The 23,402-nt window shown below is 46.7% G+C and overlaps 1 protein-coding gene across 2 annotated transcripts in view; it reads right to left on the bottom strand.

Moving 5' to 3' along the window:
- The window catches only part of SEC11C (SEC11 homolog C, signal peptidase complex subunit), a 195,138-nt gene extending 172,059 nt beyond the window's left edge, over window positions 1–23,079 (bottom strand). The window contains exon 1 of one of the 2 annotated variants that reach the window (XM_078674897.1): window positions 22,886–23,079. The gene's annotated coding sequence lies outside the window, so the exon portion shown is untranslated. The remainder of the gene's footprint in view (window positions 1–22,885) is intronic. The other variant, XM_078674896.1, reaches the window with a different exon arrangement.
- Between the last annotated feature and the right edge of the window lie 323 nt (window positions 23,080–23,402).

Here is a 23,402-nt window from a genome sequence, read left to right as displayed (position 1 = left end):
GCTGCTTGGCAGATGACATTTCTTTGGTCTCAACCTTCCCTTTTTAAAGTCCATTTCTAGGCAACAAACCCAATTTAGGGTCTAAGTCTGAAGTTTTATGCTGGGTTTTTCTTTTTTGAAGTGTCCAATCCTCTGCTCTCTCTTCCTCTTGAAAAACAGTCTGTCACAGCTGGAGAATGTCCAAAGCTGTTAGTCCCACAACAGGGGCCATGGGAGCGACTCAAGTTCACACCTGGATGTCAGCCCTAATGGGAGTTAAGCAGACAGCAGCAGAACTTTAAAAGTGAGTGAGCCTGTAGGCCTCACTCCATTGATAGGTTAAAAAGGACCTGTTCACTCCTACTGATGGCGGTATGCTGCCACCACTGCACTTGTGCTGCTTATATCCTAGTGAAGTCAGCCTTCCACCACTATGAGGGTAGCGCTTTGGGCACTCCTCCCGGTCCAACAGGACCGCAATCTGTGAGGTTGGCCTATGTCATGGTGCACATCCATAATCCATGTTTGCATATGACAACAGAAATCTGCATTAGGGAGCCAGACATCGGTATTGTTCAGAATTTAGGGCAGGGGTGTACATGTATAACCATGTAGATGACTTTTCCATTCAAACAATCACCAAATGATCAGGTATGGAATAACTGAAGAGATCAGTCAAACACTGCTGGACAATTGGGAGGACTTTAATATAGTCCACCACTGCAGGTTCCAAATATCTATTCAATCTGACCATACTTTACATCTCGCAAAGACACTCAGATATTGGATGATAATAAAAATCCCCATCCAACAGATCTCTCCGCTTCACTCTACCTCCAACCATGCCAACTCAGCAACACAACTATATACAAAATCTTAGTTTGGACCACCCAGTGCAATAACTAGCTGAGCAGACTGTATTATAAGAAATACCATGAAGGGACGTGCAGAACTTTTCTAAGCTTCCAGCACACTGAAAACCATAAAACTGTACATCCTTAACACTTCATCATACACTACACTGCTATGCGCTTCGTCCCATAACACAAAAGCACCTTGGGGCTCATCACACTCGACTTGGAAACACTTCTGACAAAGGATCAAAATAAAAACATCCTTCCCACCATACACCCTACACAATGTAGCATGCTACTCATGTAGGCAAGTGCTGCAGCGCCCCACATAGGGGCAAATAAGCACTATATAAATACTGCAAGATATAAAAAGTGGTACACACAACACATGCAAACATCACACACAGGAGTACTGTGAAAATATCACATAACAGCATACAGAAAGCTTGCCAACTGTGCTTTGGCAAATCACTCTGTATCCATGAGCCTTTCAATTCATTAATCTGTCAAAATTATGAATTTTTGTAATAGGCTTTTTTTATTAAACAAGGTTATTGGCATTTTATGACATTAAAGACTTCAAGAATCACATTTTCCCAATAGCTCTCATATCGTATCACAGCCGATACCCAGGAACCACCTACGCCCTCCAGCAACAAACTTCGCCCCACATCCTGCAATGCATCCTCCTCAACTTCCGCTCCCTCCACAGACACGCCGCGGAAATCTGGGACGTCCTCGACAGCCCCACCCCGACGTCGCCTTCCTTACTGAAACATGGACGAACACCACCTCAGGCCAGATATCACGATCGCCATCCTCGAAGGATACAAAATCAACCGGAAGGACCGCCCCAACCACCCGGGTGGAGGGATCACTATCGCCCACAAAGCAAATCTCCGCCTGAGCACCTACATCCACGGCCTCACAGACCTGATGGAACATCTCCACTTCAAGGTACAGACCAACCCATCCACCACACTCCGAGGCACCCTCATCTACAGACCCCCCAGTCGCCGCGCACCGTTCGCCAACTCCATCACCGACATCACCACCCAGCATGCCATCACCTCCACAGACTACACCTTGCAGGGAGACCTTAACTTCCACCTTGACAACCACCAAGACCCCAACTCCACCTCCTTCCTGGACAACGTCTACCGCATCGGACTCAAACAGATCGTACCAGAAACAATGCACTCAGCATGACACACCCTCGACCCCATCTTCACAGCAGTAAACTCCATCACCTTCAGCAACACCTTCGAACTCCTACGGACAGACCACGGTTGCGTCCACTTCACCTTCAAAGCAACCATCTCCCACAGACGTTTACACCAGCTCCAGCGCAGGAATTGGAACAAGATCTCAGACAACCAGCTTGCCACCTCCCTCAGCAGCTCCGCTCCCACTGCCACAGACAATGGTCATACCACCGCCGCCCATACCCTATACAACTGGATCACCAACTGCACCAAACACCATCGCCCCCTCAAGAAAACTTCCAACCCACATGCCAAGAAAGCCAGCTGATACTCCACGAACTCCGGGAATCTAGACGAACCTGCAGACATGTCGAAAAGCTATGGAGGAACTCCAGAACCCCTGCAGACCTCAACAACTTCAAGTTGCCACTAATGGCCACCACAAACTCAGACACTCAAGGAAGAAAGCACTCCAGGACAGAATCTCCACTCACGCACACAACAGCAAGGAACTTTTCGGCATCATCAAAGAGTTTGGCCAACCCAACAGTGAGACTATCGAAATCCCATCCTCCAAAGACCTCTGAGACAGACTCAGCGCATTCATCCTGCACAAAGTCAAGACCACCAATGACAACTTCGACGACAACAACCCCCATGAGGAACCCATCCCCACCTCCCCCTGCACCACACAGCCGAAAATGGACAGATGGACCGCCCTTAGCATCGAAGACACCCTAAAGACTATGTAGACCACCCGCTCTGGTGCCCCCACTGACCAGTGTCCCCACCACATCTACCACAGAGATCATCACCCCCGAGCTACAACAAATCATCAACCGCTCCTTCGAGCCCGCCTCCTTCCCTGATGACTGGAAACACGCAGAGATCAGTCCCCTCATGAAAAAACCCTTGGCGGACCCCACCGATCTCAAGAACTTCAGACCGATCTCCTTACTCCCGCATCAGGCGAATGTCTGGGAAAAAGCAGTCAACAGTCAACTTACCTCCTACAATCGATCAGGCGAATGTCCGGGAAAAAGCAGTCAACAGTCAACTTACCTCCTACATAGAAGAAAACAATATCCTCAACTACTCCCAATCAGGCTTCAAAAAGAACCATAGCACTAACACCGTCCTACTCGCCGAGACAGATAACATCCGCTCCCAACTCGACAGAGGAGAGATTGCGACCCTCATCCTGCTGGACCTCTCCGCTACCTTCTACACAGTCTCACATCGTACCCTAACCCACAGACTCCATGCTGCAGGAATCCGGAACAAGCCGCTTGACTGAATACGCTCATTCCTCTCCAGCACAACGCCGCGGGTGTGGTTCTGAAAATCTGGACCCTATTGTTATCCCAATATCGAGGTCCAATACCCGTGTCACAAAATATCAACGTACCATGACGAATTTAGTGTCCGTGAACCGATAATGATTAGGACATCATTCCTATGTATTTGCGTGACAATCGAGGGTAGCCAACGCCCCTAAATCGTAGTTTCCGTCCCAATCCCTTAGACTCCATTTTGTGAACGGCATCCATCTTACGTCTTGCCCTCATGTTAAGTCAATTAAAGGTCGAGCTTGATCCAAAAGGACACGTCCACCTTCCCTGACTTCCCCCTGACCTGTCCAAACTGACTCCATTGCCTTAAGCCAAACCTGTTTGGGCGGCTCCCCGCCCAGTGGCCGAATACGATACTATCGACACATAACATTCCACAAACCATTCACCCCATACAGAACATGCTTTCTACAAACATGCACCCGTCCATACTTCTTCTTTATGGCCAGTTTTATGACTGGGTGGTACCTGCCTTTATTGGTGTTTCATCGATATCTGATGGGAGTCCCGGATCTTGCTGGGTAATCTGTCACGAACTGGACATCTAAAATGTGGGTTTGCTTACGTGACGCCGCACTTTGTATTATTACAGAAATATGTTTACAGCCATATCATAAACTCAAGAATTCTTGCTTGAAGCCATTATTTCTGTATAAAAGGAGAAGACTGGTTCTGTAAAAACGAACACGTACAGTCTCCTGAGAATACATGACCCGTGTTTGTCGTGCTTCTAGGACACGTGTTACTTGGTAGCTACCAATAAAAACTTGATCTCTGACTGCGACTAGAAGACTCATTGTTTCTGTGGTCCGGAACAAGGGAGAACTCAGAGGTCCTCGGGTGTTGTCCCCTGGCACCACCGGGTTCCTAAAAACCCGGCACCTCAATTGGCGCCCAACTCGGGGCGATATCAAGCGGCGACGGTCCAAGCCAGATGTTCGTGAGGAGCTTCGTGTGAAAATTCCGGAGGACGGCCAGCCCCAGCCACTTCAGCGACCCCTGTATGTCGACGTGGTTCCGAAGGTCTTTGCTGCGAGGTTCCCCGCGTCCCGACGGCTACGAAGGACTGCTGCCCTGACTATCGCCTTGTTTTGGACCCAGTGATCCTTGGTAGAGCGAAACGATAGAAGAGTCTTCTAGCGACGTCACCGATCTTCAAATACTTCAGTTAAGTATAAGTGGAGCGTCTCCCAGTCCTTAGTTTGTCCTTAGTTTTTGGTATCCTGGAGATACGACTTGATTTGGCACTTGCAAGCCCCAAAGCCGAAGGACTCGTGTTTTCACGAGAAATATCATAATAGATAAACCTTTGAAGTTTGAAGCTAGACTAGTGAGCGAAGATGCCTGGTTTTAGCAGACTTGGAAACTTGTTTTGTCTTGGTTATAATAGGGACTCCCGATTAGAGGATTCGTGTCCGGTTCCTCCAATTGGAACTCCAACGTATGAGCTCTATGTAAAACATGGCGTAGGTCCTATCACATATAATGAAGTGTGGATAAAATACACCCGTAAAGATGGTGTTTTAAAATGGCCCCAATATGGTAGTTTCGACTCAGAAATTCTAGATAACCTAGAGGTCAAACTGTTCAAAAAGAAAGCCCGACCGGCGATGTTTGACTCTTTCCGCTTATGGCGTAAAGAGGCCAAACAAAAGGCAATTAAACTAGAAAAGAAGAATAAGAGGGAAAGGGGTATTTCAGTAATACAAGCCGCGATAAAATTTAAAGACAACGAAGAGGATCGAATAAGTGAGCAGTTGCACAGGCAACGTAAAATGGCAATAGATAAATGCTATCCTGTTTTACCATCTCTTCAGCAAGAGACAGTAAAAGAGCGTGAGAAAGATCCATTAATGGCGCATTTGCTGAGTTCGCCACCACCCTATGCGCAAAATGCCACAGCACCTCCGCAACCTTTAGTTGCACCTCTGGTAGCTGTTATACCAGCTCCTCTACAGCACTCACCAGCTACTCTTCAGCTGGCTTCTATTTCTCTAGTGCAGCCTCCTCAAGGCTCACCAGTCACATCTACTTCTCCTACTGTTCCTTCTACAACTTCGCCTAGCGCACCTTCTATTTCTTCCGATACTAGTTCTGCGAACGCTTCTGTTTCTGCTTTGCGTGACTCTGTTCTGACACCAGTTATTCCTCCACTTTCACCTTCCGTCTGGCATAAAACGGCCAGCATTATTACTAACATTCCTTCACCACTTTTTCGATCGCCTAAAATGACCCCTAATACGGGACTAAGACAGTTACGAAGCCAAATGCCTGATTATCGAGAGAGGGAATGCCTGAATAAGTTAGCACGGAATTGGGCTCTGGATACAGCAAGATATGATGTAGAGCCCGTCATGAACGTTTTCCGTCAATGGGATGAACCGACGCAAAGATATGTTTTTGAACAGATGTGTGTTTTTCTGTGTGAGGTTTTGGAAGATAATGGTCAAGAGAGCAACTCTCGAGTGTTGTGTAGTATACGATTTAAATTCGGGGAAGGCATGGTTGTAGGTCCCGATGTCGACAAAGCAGTTGAGGTATTATTATCATATCGAAGCACAGGTGGTAACTCTGGGTCATCGTCTGAATGTGGTATGTCTAGTAGGAAAAGAGCGAGACAGTACCCCATGAGAGAGGTTCCTCCTGTTTGGAGGGAAGGTGATGCGAATGCTAATCCACCAATTCTGCCCCATTTCCAGCGTGTATGGGTACATGTCCCATGGAAAAGATCGGAAGTATTAGCACTCAAAGAGTCACTACCTGACCCTCGTAAGAACCCAACTGGGTATTATAAGGAGTTATCGCAAACTGCAAGCTCATGTATAATGAATTTAGCAGATGTAGACATGTTATTTGGGAACGTTGTTCCACATCCTTTATGGAGCAAGATACGTCATACGGATCACGATCAGGAACTAGGTGACTCATGGGCGAACATTGCGACTACAGATGCTAGACAAGTCGGTGGTTTTAAACCTGAGCCGTTAATAGCTGAACTTCCCGGTAGAATTATAGCGTACATGAAGACAATAATGCCTGAAGTACGCGTAAATTGGGACAAGCTATCAGCATGTAAACAAAAGAAAGATGAGAATGTGTCTGACTTTTTCACGAGATTTGAGGAAACATTCACCGACCACAATGGCCAAGATATGGCTACCGAGGGTGGCCAAAGATTGTTTGTGGACAAGTTCGTACATAATTTGCTCCCTGAACTATGTAATAAACTAAAAGACTCCGAGAGTGCTTGGGCTGTCTCTACGTCAGCACAGATTTTAGCTACAGCCCAGTACTATGAGAATAGGCGTAAAGACGAGCTAGACAAGGCAGATAAAAAGACGAAAGATTTGAAAACTAAGGTTCTCCTCCAGCAGGCCTATCCGCCTCGCACGGCTAGTCAGCCCGACTATCAACCGCGACAGCAGTATTCGAGGAACGCGCAAGGTAACGAGTTTTCCCCACCAGCGTCCTACATATGGCCCGAATCAATGTGCGTATTGCAAAGAAGAGGGTCATTTTAAGGATAATTGTCCGGCTCTTGCGCGACGTTTAAACGGTGGTCAAGGTGTAAGGGGGAGAGGTGTTCAACATGCCCCTAGAGGTAGAGGCCGTGGAAATTTCACTCAGAATACAACTTCTTTTCCGCCTCAGAAGTCCATGAATAGCTTTGACCAACAGAATAATTCATCGTCTAAATCAGCTCAGTACTATGCTGACGACTATTACGCTGAACACGAAAATGAGGGTAACGATTGCTAGGACAGCCATGGACAAAGAGAGGGAGTGGTCTCAGTTCCGGTAGATCAGAATGGACCTTATGTCGAGGTAATAGCCTCAGGAGTGTCGGAGCCATTTCTGCTGGATACTGGTGCCACAAAAAGTTCTATCATGCACTCGAAACTTCCTGGCGCACCTTTGTCTGGCGAAATGAATGTCTCAGTAGGTTTCTCTGGCGCCCCTGTTAGAAACCCGATCTCTAGTCCTATGTCTCTTTCTGTTGGCCCATGCGAATTAGAAGCACCCCTCATTTTGACAACAGGTTGTGGTGAAAATTTGCTAGGTTTGGACTTACTAAAAAGGTTATATGCGACCTTGTACTGTTCTCCCTTGGGAGTACAACTTACTTTAGGCAAGAAGGTCATTTCTTCGATGTATTTATCAAAGGAAAATATTCCAACTGAATTATTGTCACTTCCTGATATACTCTGGGCTAATGGTTCTAATGATGTAGGTCGTTTGGAGATAACACCATATGTCATAACGTTAAAAGCCGACGTTAGGTTGCCACGTATTCCCCAATACAAAATATCTAGCGAATGCGAAAAAGCGTTGTTGAAAATTGTTCATGATTTAATTGATAAAGACGTCATCGAAGAAACGACAGGAAATGTCTGTAACAGTCCGGTTTTGCCCGTCTTAAAACGTACTGATCCTTCACAACCCCCTGTGTATAGGTTCGTGATCGACCTCAGAGAAGTAAACAAGATAGTTATCCCACAGTTTCCAGTCGTCCCCGACATTACTGCTTTATTGACAATGGTTCCAGCTTCAGCAAATTGGTTCTCGGTGATTGACCTGAAGAACGCTTTCTTCAGTATCCCGATTGCCGAGGAGAGTAGAGATATTTTCGGATTTAATTTAGGAGGACGAAGCTTCCGCTTCAAGTGCGCTCCTCAAGGCTACTGCGAAAGCCCATCCATATTCAGTCAGGCCCTGAAAACACAACTAGACACGATTGTTCTACAAAGTGGTTCAACTCTGATTCAGTACGTAGACGATCTGCTGATCGCTGCGGACACTGAAGAAATTTGCAAGAAAGCTACGTTATCATTATTGCATCACTTATGTGACATGAAGCACAAAGTCTCCCTTTCCAAACTACAATTTTGCCGACAAGAAGTAACCTACTTAGGTCACGTCTTGTCGAAGGAGGGAAGGAGACTGACACCAGAAAGAATACAGGCAATTGCAGAACTAAGTGCCCCAAGGACACAGAGAGAAGTTCGAGCTTTTTTGGGCATTACATCGTACTGTAGACAATGGATACCGAATTTCTCACTGCTAGCTAAACCCTTGCTGGCACTACTCCGTAAAGATACGCCCAATCCTATGCCCTGGTCTGAAGATTGTCAGACGAGTTTTCACAAGTTGCGCGATGCATTGTGTTCAGCCCCTGTGTTGGGAAACCCCAACTACAGTAAGCCTTTCACATTATATGTCCATGAGAAGGAAGGCTGTGCATTATCAGTCTTAACACAACATTTTGGGAACAGACAGCGCCCATGCGCGTATTTTTCGGCAACTCTGGATCCTGTGGCTAAGGCACTACCAAGTTGTCTGAGGGCTACCGCCGCAGCAGCTGTCTGCATTCGACAATCCGCTGGATTAGTCATGAATAATACTCTGATCGTTATGGTTCCGCACGCAGTAGACATTTTACTAAACAGGACGAAGACACAACACCTTACTAGCGCTCGACTATCCAGTTACGAACTGACGTTGCTAGCAAGCCACATCCACATAAAGAGGTGTGATACACTGAATCCCGCAACGTTATTACCCATTCCGACAGGAACAGACAAGAGTGATAAACATGACTGCTGCTTTAGGACAGAAGAAGAGACAAAAGGGAGAGTAGACTTACAGGACACTCCCCTTCCTGAATGCAATGATACTTTATGGGTTGACGGTTCATGTTTCAAGTTACCGAATGGTGATACGACTGCCGCATATGCTGTAACAACATTACACACCATTATAGAGACCGCACGTATTTCCCACAACTCTGCACAAGCTGCGGAAATTATTGCACTTACCAGAGCATGCGTGTTAGCAAAAGGAAAGCGAGTGAATGTGTACACGGACAGCCAATACGCCTTTGGCGTGGCTCACAGTTTTGGGAGATTATGGCGTGAACGTGGTTTCCTTACCTCACATGGTGCAAAGATACAACATGGTCAGCTAGTTAATGAGCTCCTTGAGTCACTGACCATGCCACTACAAGTTGCCATTATGAAATGCAGTGCACACAAGAAAATTCAAGACGATATTGGCCGCGGGAATGCATTTGCAGACGAGGTTGCGAAAGAGACCGCAAGGGACACGATGAGTCGAATGTATGTTGCGGGTCCCGCTAGATGTACTGCTGATGTGGGAATGTGTGAGGACACCATTGAAAGCATAAAATGCATACAAGCTGAGGCAACTGAGAATGAGTTGAATGAATGGAGAGAAAGTAAGGGTAGATTGGATGCGAATGGTTGTTGGGTTGAATTATCGGAACACCAGCGATGGCTACTACCTAATGCATACGTACTTGCAGTAGTAACAATGGCTCACGGCATGGCACACATCAGTTCGAAAGGAATATGTAAGCTATTGGCCCCAGTATGGCAGAATAGCAATATCCCAAAATATGCAGAAAATGTGGTCAGAAACTGTATGATATGCCTAAAACACAATCCCGGTAAAGGAACTCCAACTCCAGCTGGTCACTTTGCGCCTCCTACGTATCCGTTCGAGGTTTTGCAGCTCGATTTCATTCACATGGAAAGGTGCAACAATCTAAAGTATGTGCTCGTTGTTGTTTGCGCTTTTTCAAGGTGGGTGGAAGCGTACCCCCTTAAAGACAATACTGCTATGACAACTGCCAAAGCCCTTGTCAAAGAGTTCTTCCCGAGATTCGGTATGCCTAGAATTGTCTGGAGTGATAATGGAAGTGAATTCATAGGACGAGTGATGAAGAGAGTGTGTGAGTGTCTAGGCATACACCAGAAATTCCACGCTGCAAATCACCCCCAATCAGCTGGATTAGTAGAGTGCTACAATGGCACTTTGAAACTCAAGCTAGCCAAGATCCAAGCCAGTACAGGTCTTAAATGGCCTGACGCCTTGCCCCTAGCACTCTTGTCAACTAGGATGACCGTCCATTCCAGATTAGGTCTTAGCCCCCACGAGATCGTGTTTGGCCGCCCAGCCAACGTCTGGGGCGTGCCAAGACCGAAGAAACTCCGCGAAATAGAACACCCCGTACTGCTTGATTATTTGTGCGAATTGACAGCTAAATTGCGTGTTTTACACCAACAGGTTCACAGTTCCTCTCCGCCAGCCTCTGACGATCCAGGTCATACAATCAAACCCGGTACGTGGATATTGGTGCAGAACTTCCAGCGCACCAACAACGGACAGCCGAGGTGCACCGGACCATACCTGGTACTTCTTTCCACGAGATCAGCGGTTCGGGTGGACGGCAAAAAGAACTGGGTGCATGGGACCCATTGCAAACGGGTCCCTCTGCCCCTTCCATACGACCGGTGGGTCGATAAAGGACTTGCCGACTCTAAGACTGAATCCGTACCTCGTTTCATCCCTTTCAGCAATGCACGTTTAAAAGAGACTGTTACCGAAAAGGAGAGTGATCGTATTTTGCAAGGACGTGTGTCACCATCTATGCAATTGGACACTACCGAACCTAAGACATTGTTTAAAGACCACACCGTACCTGAGAAGCGACGATACAACCTGAGATCCAGCCCCAGGGACTAATAAAACCTTGATCTAATGTGATTTCCCTTTTCCCCCAAGAACTATTTTTTATCTTCCAGCTCTCTCGTCCCAGGGAACGAGCTCATTTTTGATTTTCGAACCGCCATCCGGTTCCGCTGCTAGGGTCGCGGTTGAAGTGTAGGGAGTGCAACCAAGGAAGTTTTAGGTCCACGGTTCTGGTTGGTCCGAGGGAGTCACCCCGGACCGAACAGAGCACGCTCCCTGGCAGAATCGACCTACCACCGCGGGCAGCAAGTAGAGGATGGAGTTTCCAAGGGTAGAGAGACCTGTCAAGCTTACGAACTTTGAAAAACTATTGTGTACTATACTGTCCAAGAAAAGATTTTTAATAATATGTGTTCTAATGCTGTGTAGCACTGTGATGCTTTTGATTGGTTATGCTCTATTCGTATTTCAAGTCTCCAAACTCTCAAATGACACTCTGCCGACGCCTTCTCCCACTCTCTCCCCACATTCTTTTCACCCTCTACCTGAACACGAGTCTGCCAGAAGGCTCGAATTTGTAAATAACTCTTTCATCCAACTCCTACACCAACACCAGTCTATAATGAACACATCAAACTGTTGGATATGCGGACTCATGCCGCACACGACGGATAAGGGTATCCCATACTTCATCCTGCCATTTAGTTATTATGGTTCTCTGTGGGCTTTTCAGACCATGTTCCTATTCGCCCTAGAACCATACCCGACCCGTTCCACTGAAAGCGATTCCAGTAACAAGGCACTAATAGCAGGGATAAGAAATATGCGTAGAGATCACTTTTAAATTGTTTCTTTGCCGCCAAGTGTTTGCTGGATGGAAGCGACCCCCCCAGAGGGAATTGTGAAGCTCTAACTATCAGGACTTCCAAGGACATTGCTGACCTCGCCGGACCCGCTTCGCGGGTCCCGCAGCGCCTCGTGTCTTTGAGGCAGCATCTTTAGTGGGAGCCAGTATCGAGGAGCGGGCAGGTTGAAAAGCCGGCGGGGCTGCGAGCACAGGCAGGGACTCCAGTCTCCAGGAGCCCCTGCGCGCCCATTTCACACACCTGGGCTGCTCTCCCCGCTGGCCACACCCCCCTGTCCACTAACCGATGACAGGCACTGATAGTGAATATAATTGAACATACTTCCCGCTTCGCGGGAGCGCGCGGGAGGGCGCCGGGAGAAGCCCGGGACAAGGGCGGGACCGTCTGTGGCCGTCCGGGGCCGTAGGAGGCCGGGCTGGGCCAGGGTATTGACATTTCCTCTTTTTTAAGCTGATGTTTTTTAATTATTTATTCTCTTGTTGGCTGTCCACTGTTTTGCTGCTGCTAGCAGGGTGTTAAGGTATTAATAACGGGTTAGATAACATATTTTGTTTTTCTTCTTTTGTTATGAGTCACTCAGCCCCCCCAGGTGTGGGCATCTTTGCACACGGCCCACTCGATAAATTTTTTTTAAAAACCACCAAGGAAGTAGATAGGGATCTTCTTCTCGCTGAGAGAAGAGCTGAGCGACGACGCTCAATTGAGCACCTGAAGAAAATCCAACTGCCCACCTCCTCAGACTCAAACCTCACCCAGGTTACGGATGCCCGAGGGTTGAGTTCTATTGAGGATGATGGTACTGACATTAACCAAATTCCTTGTATATTTAGGTTTCCCATCATCTCGCCGCCATGTGTTAGTGCAACTAGTGGAGACCAGTTGGTCTGCATTCCCATTGATCATTCGAGCTTTGTTGATACAAACATCCCCGATAGCCAATCCAAGAACCTTGATCCATGTCCCACGTTGCCCAACTCGTCACTGGTTTGCACTGAACCCGGTGAGAACTTACCCTCGAGGAATGTGTGTGACGTTGCTACTAAGTCTGATGATGTAAAGAGGGTGGTGCGTTCTCCACCCAGAAAAAGAAGGAGAAAGGGTGGGGTAAAAAGGAAAGGCCAAAATCGCCAGATATTATTATCACCACCACCCATTGTTATCCCTGACCAACTGATCCCACCTCATGTAGAGTTACCGACGCCAGAATTACAAAACTTGGCTACTCCTGATTTAGCTATTAAAGGGTTTAATGAGGTGACTTATACCACTATAGAGAAGCTCATTAAATCATATATGTTACCTTTGCTGGAGCGTGTTAGGATTATGAGTGATAAATTGGATCGCCTACTGGTGTCCTCGGAGTTAATACAACCCTCTACCTCAGTAAAGGGCAAGGGCCCATCCACCAATCCACAAAGTACCATACACACGGCAGGTAATATAAACACCACTACCAGTCAGGATCCTAATAGTACAACCAATGTAGCCAATTTCTCAAACAAAGTATCGGCACTGGCTGTTAAACCCCCAAGACCAGCTAGTAAGGCCAATGCGAATCCCAGGGTGGTTGTTAACAAACCTCCCCTACAGGGAGCAGTGCAACAACCAAAGAAAGGGGAGGGCAAATCTGCTACTTCTAATAGTAAACCCCACAAACCCCCATCACGGAGGCATAATGTGGACTTACCACCGGATTCCATGAATTACGTTATAGTAATGACGGGTGTGCCACCAGTCTCGGAAGGGGATCGGGAAAACAATGAAAGCTTAAAAAATAAAGTCATCTTCTGGCTAAAAACAAACAGACCCCTTCCTGCACATCTCAATGGGGACATTGTTTCGGTCTGAAGATGTCAATGGGTGGGGGTTCGCCCAAAGGATATAGAGGGAGACATAGTGATTATCAACTTTAGGGACAATAGAGTAGTATCCCATATCTCAGATTGGTTTGTTGGAAAACACGTGGGAGGGGTTTCCACTAGGAACCTTAGCTATTTTTATCCTGAGACCCTGATTAATCTAACTGAACAACCCCATGTTAAAAACACCAAAAGTCTCCTCAAATGGTCTAACTTTACATCTAGCTTTCATGGTCCCCAAATTAACCCTGAGGAACGGTATCGTTCCTACACCCAATCTAGCTACAACTGTCCTCCTCAAACACCAGGTTGGGCTAAAATTAATTCCCAACCTCCTGGCCCCCCAGCCTTATTGAGCTATCCTGTTCCTAATAAACCATTGTACCCCATAGCTCCTATCAACCCTGTTTTTCCACAGTTTCAACAGCCTCCAAACTTCTACCCAGTATATCATTATCCTCCTAGCCTAAACCCTAAAGACCACTGGAGCATCCCGTTGAGAAACCTTTATGACCCCTTATCAGGGTTATCGACTAATGATTGACCAGCACGGTCGACAAGGGATGATGAATCTAATTCTGATTATATGGGTGGGGGGGTTGCTTTGATTAATTTACTAATCATTACTGGAAGTTTTGATAAACAACCTTGTAATTGTACGGAGGGGGGCACGGCTTACCCAGTGGAGACAGACACACTGGACAGAGCATCATCCTCTATGCCTACAATGAACGTCACCACAGTGGGTGCAAACCCAAAGCCAAGTATTCAGGCAGGTACGATAATGCTTGGTACGATCTTAGCTGCCCCTGTGCCCGAAGCACCCCCTCCCCAGTTTAACGATTCCCACCCTATTGAGATTACTAACCAGTGTGATCGAGTGTGCAACAAGGGTACCGTCATGGGATGTTGGAACATCGCAGGTATCGAATCTCGTACATGTATTCCTGATTGGGTTGAGTTCATCTTGCAAGGAGATATTTGGTGTTTTCAGGAGACTTGGGCAACCCTTCCAGTGTATCTCCAAGGTTTCCTGAATTTTAATAAACCTGCGACCAAAGGTTTAAGAGGTCGGGCCATGGGTGGCATCACAACTTGGGTTCGCGAGGCTGCAGGTGTAACTGTCAAAGAAATTTGTATTGATTGTCCTGATTTATTGATAGTTAGTATTCGAACATGCAGTGGGCTGGATATAATGTTGATTAATGTATATGCTAGGGGAATCACGGGTGGCAGAGTTTCTCACACCCTTACTTATTTAGATGATTTTTTAAGTTCCACCATAATTACTGGTCATGTAGTGGTGATGGGTGACCTTAATACCTGCTTCGAACCATTAAGTAAAGATGATGGGTTATTAACCGAAGCAGAGGATCTGACATGGGGGATCCCACAACTTGACCTACCACGATTAACAAATGGTCCCAAGCAGCTACATATATCAAGGGTCTCTGTTTGAACTGGGGCCTTCGTGCACTTAATGGACGTGTTAGCTCGGACAGGATGGGTAGACACACATTCTCCAATGGTAGACACAGTAGTCGCATTGACTACATTTTAGTTGATATTAAAATGTGGCCTGTGGTTTTGGATATGGCGGTTAAACCACGCCAAGAAAGTGACCATGAACCCCTGGTGGCAGAATTGAAGGATTTTAGTTTTGTAGGGACGGTTGTGCGACAGCCCAATCCAGTACAGGAGGCGGTAGTACTTACGAACGATATGAGGAGGGTGCGCTGGCCAAAGGTTTCGGTAGACGTGGAAGCACGCAAAAAGATCAGAGCTTTGGTCTCAAACTCTCTGGTAGAAATTGAAAAGTGTGATAACCAGGAACTGCTGAACTTAAATATCACAGACATTCATGCTAGCCTGTTTTTGTCCCTAAAATCTTTGTTTGTTAAGTATGTTGCAAACAAAGGGAGAGGGAAGGGCAAGAAACCATTAAATTGGTTTAATGATGCCTGCAGAGAGTCCCATGCAGATCTGTTTAAGGCTTTAAAATCAAAGAACCCTGCCCTAATTAAAGCAAGTAGGAAGGCTTTTAATGAAGCCAAACGTCATGCCAAAGCTGCTTGGGATGACGAGCGCTGGACATCTCTTGCTGAGGCCTGTGGCTCCAGGAACTTACAGCAGTTCTGGCACCTCCTTAGGTGGGGGAACTCACAGGATGATCGCCCAAGCCCCGCTTCTGTTGAACCACAAAAATGGGTGACCCACTTTGTGGAACAATTTAGATGTCGCAATACAGCGCATATTTCTATCAGCTGGCCATTATTTCATGACACACTTGTGTTTTCGGCTAATGAAGTCGAAGCAGTCCTGAAAGCCATCCCTAGGGGAAAAGCGCCTGGTCCAGACTGTATCCCAGCGGATATTTTCCAGCAGGATCATGATCTCTGGGTACCATACCTGGTGCGTTTGGTAAACGCATTGGCAACGGACGCCAGAGTACCCGATTCCTGGGCCGGCGCTGAAATATTGCCTATCTTTAAGAAGGGCGATCGGTCGGTTCCATCCAACTACCGGCCGATCAGTCTAATAGACGCGGTACAGAAGATCATAACCCGTCTTGTGCTCACTAGGATACAGGCATGGATAGAGGAGTATGATATCCTCACCCCTCTTCAAGCCGGGTTTAGACCCCACGTGAGCACCTTGGATCAGGCATTCCGATTCATGCTTCTGTATTGGAAGACGGTCACCCTGGGTAAAGGCAACCTATACGCGGCCTTCGTGGACCTAAGGTCAGCGTTTGACCTGGTCCCGAGGGCAGGCTTATGGAAATCCTTATTGGATATGGGTATGCCCCCCATCTTGGTACGACTCATCGTGAACCTTCATGCCCAGAACTTTGCATATGTGCGATGGGGAAAACCGGGTGAGGTGACGGAGAATTTTCCAGTGGCCAAAGGTGTCAGGCAAGGCTGTGTCTTGGCACCCACCTTGTTTTCCCTATATATCAACGGGGTTACTAAATACTATGACAACTTTTCCACGGATGCCCCAAGCTTGGCTGGAGCGAAAATCCCCCTGCTCATGTTCGCTGATGATACTCTCCTGATTTCACGAACAAGGCAGGGTTTGCAGAAAGCTCTGTTAAGATTCGAGGATTTCTGCAGCGAACATGAGCTGGAGGTGAACGTCTCCAAAACCAAATTTATGGTTTTAAGAGGGCACAGACAAATAAATGCCAGGGTCTCCATGGGGGATATCCCCCTGGAGCAGACAAAACATTTCACCTACCTGGGAGTCACCTTTAGTGAGACTTTGAGCTGGACACATGAGATCGAGCTCATGACCTTGAAGCATCAGCAGCTGGGTGGGGCTTTGATTAAGGAACACAAAGGGTCATTTACAAGGCCAATGTCCCCTCTCCTTAAGATCTACGGTGGCAAGATTCTACCAGCAGTTTTATATGGAGCGGAACTGTGGGGTGGTAGTAACTTGGACCCACTAAGACATGCTCAAAATAAATTTATAAGAATGACAACGGGTCTGCCCCAGTCAACTCCATTAATTCCCCTTTTTTACGATCTGGGGTGCCAACCGGTAGAGGACCTAGCAAGACTTCGCCCCCTAACATTCCGGCGTCGTCTTTGGACAATGCCGGAACTCCATCACTATGCTAAAGCTTGCCTGGAGGTAAGAGACAGCCCCGGTGCCACAAATATTAGCTGGTTCAGAGACCTTAAGGCTACTCTAATAGCTTTGGGGCATGGTGACCTGTGGTCTACACCGGAAACAGCTAAATTCCCTCCAAAAAAGGTTCTCAAACATAGTTACTGGGAGTGGGTGCTACATAACAGGTACTCTAAAACGAGTTCAAGTAGCCTCACAGGGTTGTTCATGGTATTTAAGGATAAGCCCAAGTTGGAAGGGTACTGGGATCTAATAACAAAACCCGCGGATCGCAAATTATTCTTCCAATTTAGATGCGGCTCGCTGCCTCTTGGGGATTTTACCAAAAAGTGGGGTACAGAAAGGACAGGGTTCTGTCCCAAGTGTCATGGTACTGGGGAAAACCTGAGTCATTTTTTATATGTCTGCCCACTTTATTCCGCCCCCATGGCTTAGGCCGGTATGCAGAAATTTGGGCACAAGATCGGCTGGGGAAGCAAATAGATTGTTAATGACCAATTTGGATCCTCTGATAGTCGTGGGTGTGGCCAAATTTTTGAGGTGGGCGTGGCTGATTAGAAGTAGGCTCATTAAAAGTAATCTAACGGGGTCTTAAGGCTGTGTCTCCTGAATTGGAGTCCTGTATTTTGTTGCATTTATGCGTCTCTGTAATTATTGTATATATATGTAAGAAGCTGATTAGTACGTCAATGCTTTAATACTTGTTTTAACTGTTTTATATGTTTAAATGTATTTTATGTCTTTTATGATGAACTAATCGAATAAAGACTTCTTGAACTTGAACTTGAGTAGAGAGTTCGACACGTATCTGACTATCCCCAAAGATGAACTGACTCCATACACTCGTTAGAACATAACCAAACATGGCGTTTACCTGATCAAGAGCCAGGCAGCAAAGAAATCCCGCCCAGTTTGGATAGTGCCCCACCGAGGTCACCTATGTTTACAAGGTATTGGTAGAGATCCCACTGCACAGTTAGGAAAGAGCATTTGCACAGAAACATATGTGCTCGCCTCCCGAACTTCCCCTATACTCTTAGCAGCCAAAGGCACGTATTTCGTCTGCCACGACCAAGCCTATACATGGTTACCCCCTGACTTCTCAGGCACGTGCTTCATCTCATTTCTGCTGCCTCCTACCTACACGGCCCGAGCAGATTACCATCGGACAAGGACAGCTAGAGGTGTCGTGAGTAAAGACGACACCGCGGGTCAGGAATTCGCTGACTTCGCAAAAGGTTTTCTGCCATTTTGGGGGCCTATGGTGAACAGCAGGAATATTCGCCAGTTAGCAAGGATAGTTGAATCCGCCGTGACTACAACGGCCGGAGCACTTGGCAATTTGACAACCGAGCTTCAGTCGGATCGACTTATGACCCTTCAGAACCGAATTGCCCTTGATATCATACTCGCCGATCGTGGTGGTGTGTGTAGAGTCATCTAATCCAGTTGTTGCATATTCATCCCTGATAATGCACCGACAGTATACCAGGCCATCTCTAAACTACATGAAATATCTGGTTCCCTTCACGTTGAGAAAGGGGATTGGTCCTTGCTAGGGTGGTTCTGGGGACTGATCGCTGCCTGGGGATGGAAAACGCTAATCTTCATTGGGATGATCTTAACACTTCTGTTTATGTTCTGCCTATGTGTCCAGTGCGCTCCTGCACTCTGTGGCCTCTGTGCTACTTCATGTGTACGGAAGCCTGCGTCAAGGGACGAACTAAGCAACAGGATGATGTTACAGCAGCATCTCCACGAATTCCTTCATACAGAGTTGGACTCGGATTAACATGAGTTATTGCCTTACATAAGGGCAAAAGGAGGGTCTGTGGTTCTGAAAATCTGGACCCTATTGTTATCCCAATATCGAGGTCCAATACCCGTGTCACAAAATATCAACGTACCATGACGAATTTAGTGTCCGTGAACCGATAATGATTAGGACATCATTCCTATGTATTTGCGTGACAATCGAGGGTAGCCAACGCCCCTAAATCGTAGTTTCCGTCCCAATCCCTTAGACTCCATTTTGTGAACGGCATCCATCTTACGTCTTGCCCTCATGTTAAGTCAATTAAAGGTCGAGCTTGATCCAAAAGGACACGTCCACCTTCCCTGACTTCCCCCTGACCTGTCCAAACTGACTCCATTGCCTTAAGCCAAACCTGTTTGGGCGGCTCCCCGCCCAGTGGCCGAATACGATACTATCGACACATAACATTCTACAAACCATTCACCCTATACAGAACATGCTTTCTACAAACATGCACCTGTCCATACTTCTTCTTTATGGCCAGTTTTATGACTGGGTGGTACCTGCCTTTATTGGTGTTTCATCGATATCTGATGGGAGTCCCGGATCTTGCTGGGTAATCTGTCACGAACTGGACATCTAAAATGTGGGTTTGCTTACGTGACGCCGCACTTTGTATTATTACAGAAATATGTTTACAGCCATATCATAAACTCAAGAATTCTTGCTTGAAGCCATTATTTCTGTATAAAAGGAGAAGACTGGTTCTGTAAAAACGAACACGTACAGTCTCCTGAGAATACATGACCCGTGTTTGTCGTGCTTCTAGGACACGTGTTACTTGGTAGCTACCAATAAAAACTTGATCTCTGACTGAGACTAGAAGACTCATTGTTTCTGTGGTCCGGAACAAGGGAGAACTCAGAGGTCCTCGGGTGTTGTCCCCTGGCATGAATATGGATGGGCTTTCGCAGTAGCCTTGAGGAGCGCACTTGAAGCGGAAGCTTCGTCCTCCTAAATTAAATCCGAAAATATCTCTACTCTCCTCGGCAATCGGGATACTGAAGAAAGCATTCTTCAGGTCAATCACCGAGAACCAATTTGCTGAATTCTTGAGTTTATGATATGGCTGTAAACATATTTCTGTAATAATACAAAGTGCGGCGTCACGTAAGCAAACCCACATTTTAGATGTCCAGTTCGTGACAGATTACCCAGCAAGATCCGGGACTCCCATCAGATATCGATGAATCCCAATCAGGCTTCAAAAAGAACCATAGCACTAACACCGTCCTACTCGCCGAGACAGATAACATCCGCTCCCTACTCGACAGAGGAGAGATTGCGACCCTCATCCTGATGGACCTCTCCGCTACCTTCTACACAGTCTCACATCGTACCCTAACCCACAGACTCCATGCTGCAGGAATCCGGGACAAGCCGCTTGACTGAATACGCTCATTCCTCTCCAGCACAACGCCGCGGGTCAGACTCCCACCTGTTTCCTCTAGGAACCCCCATCGACCACCTGCGAAGTCCCTCAAGGATCCTACATCAGCTCCACCCTATCCAACGTATACATGGCCCCGCTTGCATCCATCATCAGATCACACAGACTCAACATCATATCGTACGCAGACGACACTCAACTCATCCTCTCCAACGAACCCATTATCTCCAAGCTCAAATTTCAAGAAAGAATGGAAACAATCGCCAGGTTTGATGGGGAACAGGTGCCTACAACTCAACACGGACAAAACCGAAGTCCTCATCATGGGCCCACACCCAGACGCCTGGAACGAGATCTGGTGGCCCACAGGAACCCTCCCTTCCCCAAGGACCATGCACGCAACCTCAGAATCATCCTTAACTCCGAACTCAAAATGGACCGCCAGATCAACACCGTCACCTCTTCCTGCTAGCACATCCTCCGCCTACTCCGAAATACCATCAACTGCCCCCCCTTAAACACAGGAAAACCATCACCAACGCCCTCATCAGCAGCAGATTGGACTACGGCAATGTACTCTATGCCGGGATCAACAAAAACCTCTTCCACAACCTTTAGAACGTCCAGAATACTGCCACTATACTAGTCCTCAACCTATTGCGCCACTGCCACATCAGCCAACACCTATGGACACTTCACTGACTCCCGTAGAGTGGAGAATAACTTTCAAGCTTCTCACCCACGCCCACAAGGCCCTTCACAACACCGGAGGACCCGCCTACATGAACCACTGCCTCTCGTTCCATGTACCTCAGCTCAGCCCAATTCTGCCTTGCGACAGTACCATGCATCAGGAAGACCAGAAGAGGAGAAAGCTCCTTCTCCAGCCTCGCGGCCAGGGCATGGAACTCCCTCCATCTCCACCTATGACAGACACCTACACTTCCTAAGTTTGTGAGGGACTCAAGACCTGGCTCCCCCCTCAGCGCCATAAGACCCATTCGGGTGAATAGTTGCACTTTACCAACCCCCTGATTGATTGATTGAACATATATAAAAAAAAAATCACTGGAGAAAGCTGGGTAACAGCCAAACCAATCAACCATCTCATGGCTCCCTCCATCCACATGCTTCCAAATGCCTCCTGTTGCAACATACCTCATTTATTCAATGTGCACCAAGTGATGCTATGTTTTTCTCGTTGGAACCAGAACTATAACTCTGTGTTCCCCCCAGCCTCCCAGATGTTAGTGTTTGTGTGAAGGCCTTCACAGGCCTCAGACTGGTGGTTCCATTACACCCTGCCAGAATTACAACAACACCAGGCAAGACTATCTAGGGTACCTGCAACAACATCGCAGTTAGAGAACTGAATCTTCTCAAACTGCCAAAATGTAATAACAGGATTAATGTTGCATTAGATACAATTTACATAGTTGGAGCAAAAAGAAGCTATGTTTGCAAAAAAAAGCATGATGTTTGAAAGAAACAGCAAATAACTTTACGTGTTAAACCTGAAATGGTGGAACTTATTGATTTTTTTCCCCTCCTATCATACTTGATTTATGATTTTAGTAGTTTCTCATTGCTCACTTAGGCATGCTCAATGATTACCTAGGCAATTAAACATAACGCTGCAGTGGCCAGAAGGGTTTATTAATACAATATTAATAAAAACATAGCTTCATTATAATTTTATGAAATTAACCTCTACACAATCCTCCACTTGTAACGTTACAATTGACAGGTGATGAAATATTTGGAAGGTTTTGATTTTAGAAAACACAAACTGAAATTAGGAAGACGCGCACAAGTCGAACATGCAATGTGAATTTGGCTAGGGGTGCTATAAAGTCACTTGATGTGGTACTTCCAATCTACTTCGTGTATAAGGGTTGAAGGTGCTTGCCCAAACCAGCCAGTGTCCTGTTGTGACACTTAGAAACATCCTTTTAGGGCATTCAGAACTCTAACAGCTGGAGCCACAAAGAAAGCGTATTGTAAGGGACGCACGTACACCCACAAAAACCTCGTTCTCCCTAGCCCTTTCTGTATCACCACTTTACTCTACGTGTGCAGAGTTTAGTTAAGACATCAGTTCGTTGCAAAAGAAAAGCACACTTTATATTACAGAACGGACGTAAGTCTTGTACACAGAACTGGTCCACATACATGCCACTTTATTTTCTGTGCAAGACATGCAACGGATAAAGAGGAGCTAGGAAGGTTGGTATGGCCACTTACATAGCACACATGCTGCAGTTTAAAGGCAGTTTCTGCACCGACGTGATGCACAGTTAAGCATAAAACAAATGTGTGCAGGCGAACACCTGGCAAAGCGGTGCTCACCACAGAAACAACGAGCCGAGCATCCGGTAAAGTGGTCAATCACCTGTTTAACAGCCAAATAAGTATAGGAAATTACGTGATATACCTGAGCACCCTCCGTTGCTTGAATGACCGGTCACACTAGAAAGCAGCCTCCATCGTCGCCCTGTGGTCCCTTCACCTGCTAACAGCGCCTGCCACCATCCCAAGGCTTGGGGGTGAAAGGGAAGTGACGAAATTTCGGACCGGAGGAAGACGTGTCACTACATTTAGCGCATGCAAGCGGCAGCCATATTGCGATTGGCAAACTTCTGATGGGTGGGGATGTCAGAAGGAGGACCAATAGGCACAAGACTAGTGTACCTGCAGGATACATCAGCAGCTTGAAGCTGTACATCTACAGTTAACAACATGTATCAAGCCAACAATCGAAACAATTATGCAGTCTTAAAAGTTTACTTTTCTTAATTCTTTTACTAAAGCGACCCTGAGCAATAAATACACTTTTAGAAGACGGTATGCAAAAAATGAAACAGGCGATGCATTGGCTTTGTGAGGCTCGTGCTTATTTAAAAGTAAATTTACTATTTATGACGCCTATTATGGCCATTTACGGTGTTTCT

This window comes from Lissotriton helveticus, chromosome 2_1 (genome assembly GCF_964261635.1).
Source record: "Lissotriton helveticus chromosome 2_1, aLisHel1.1, whole genome shotgun sequence".
In the NCBI taxonomy this organism is placed as follows: Eukaryota; Metazoa; Chordata; class Amphibia; order Caudata; family Salamandridae; genus Lissotriton; species Lissotriton helveticus.
This window is presented reverse-complemented; position numbering and strand designations above follow the sequence as displayed.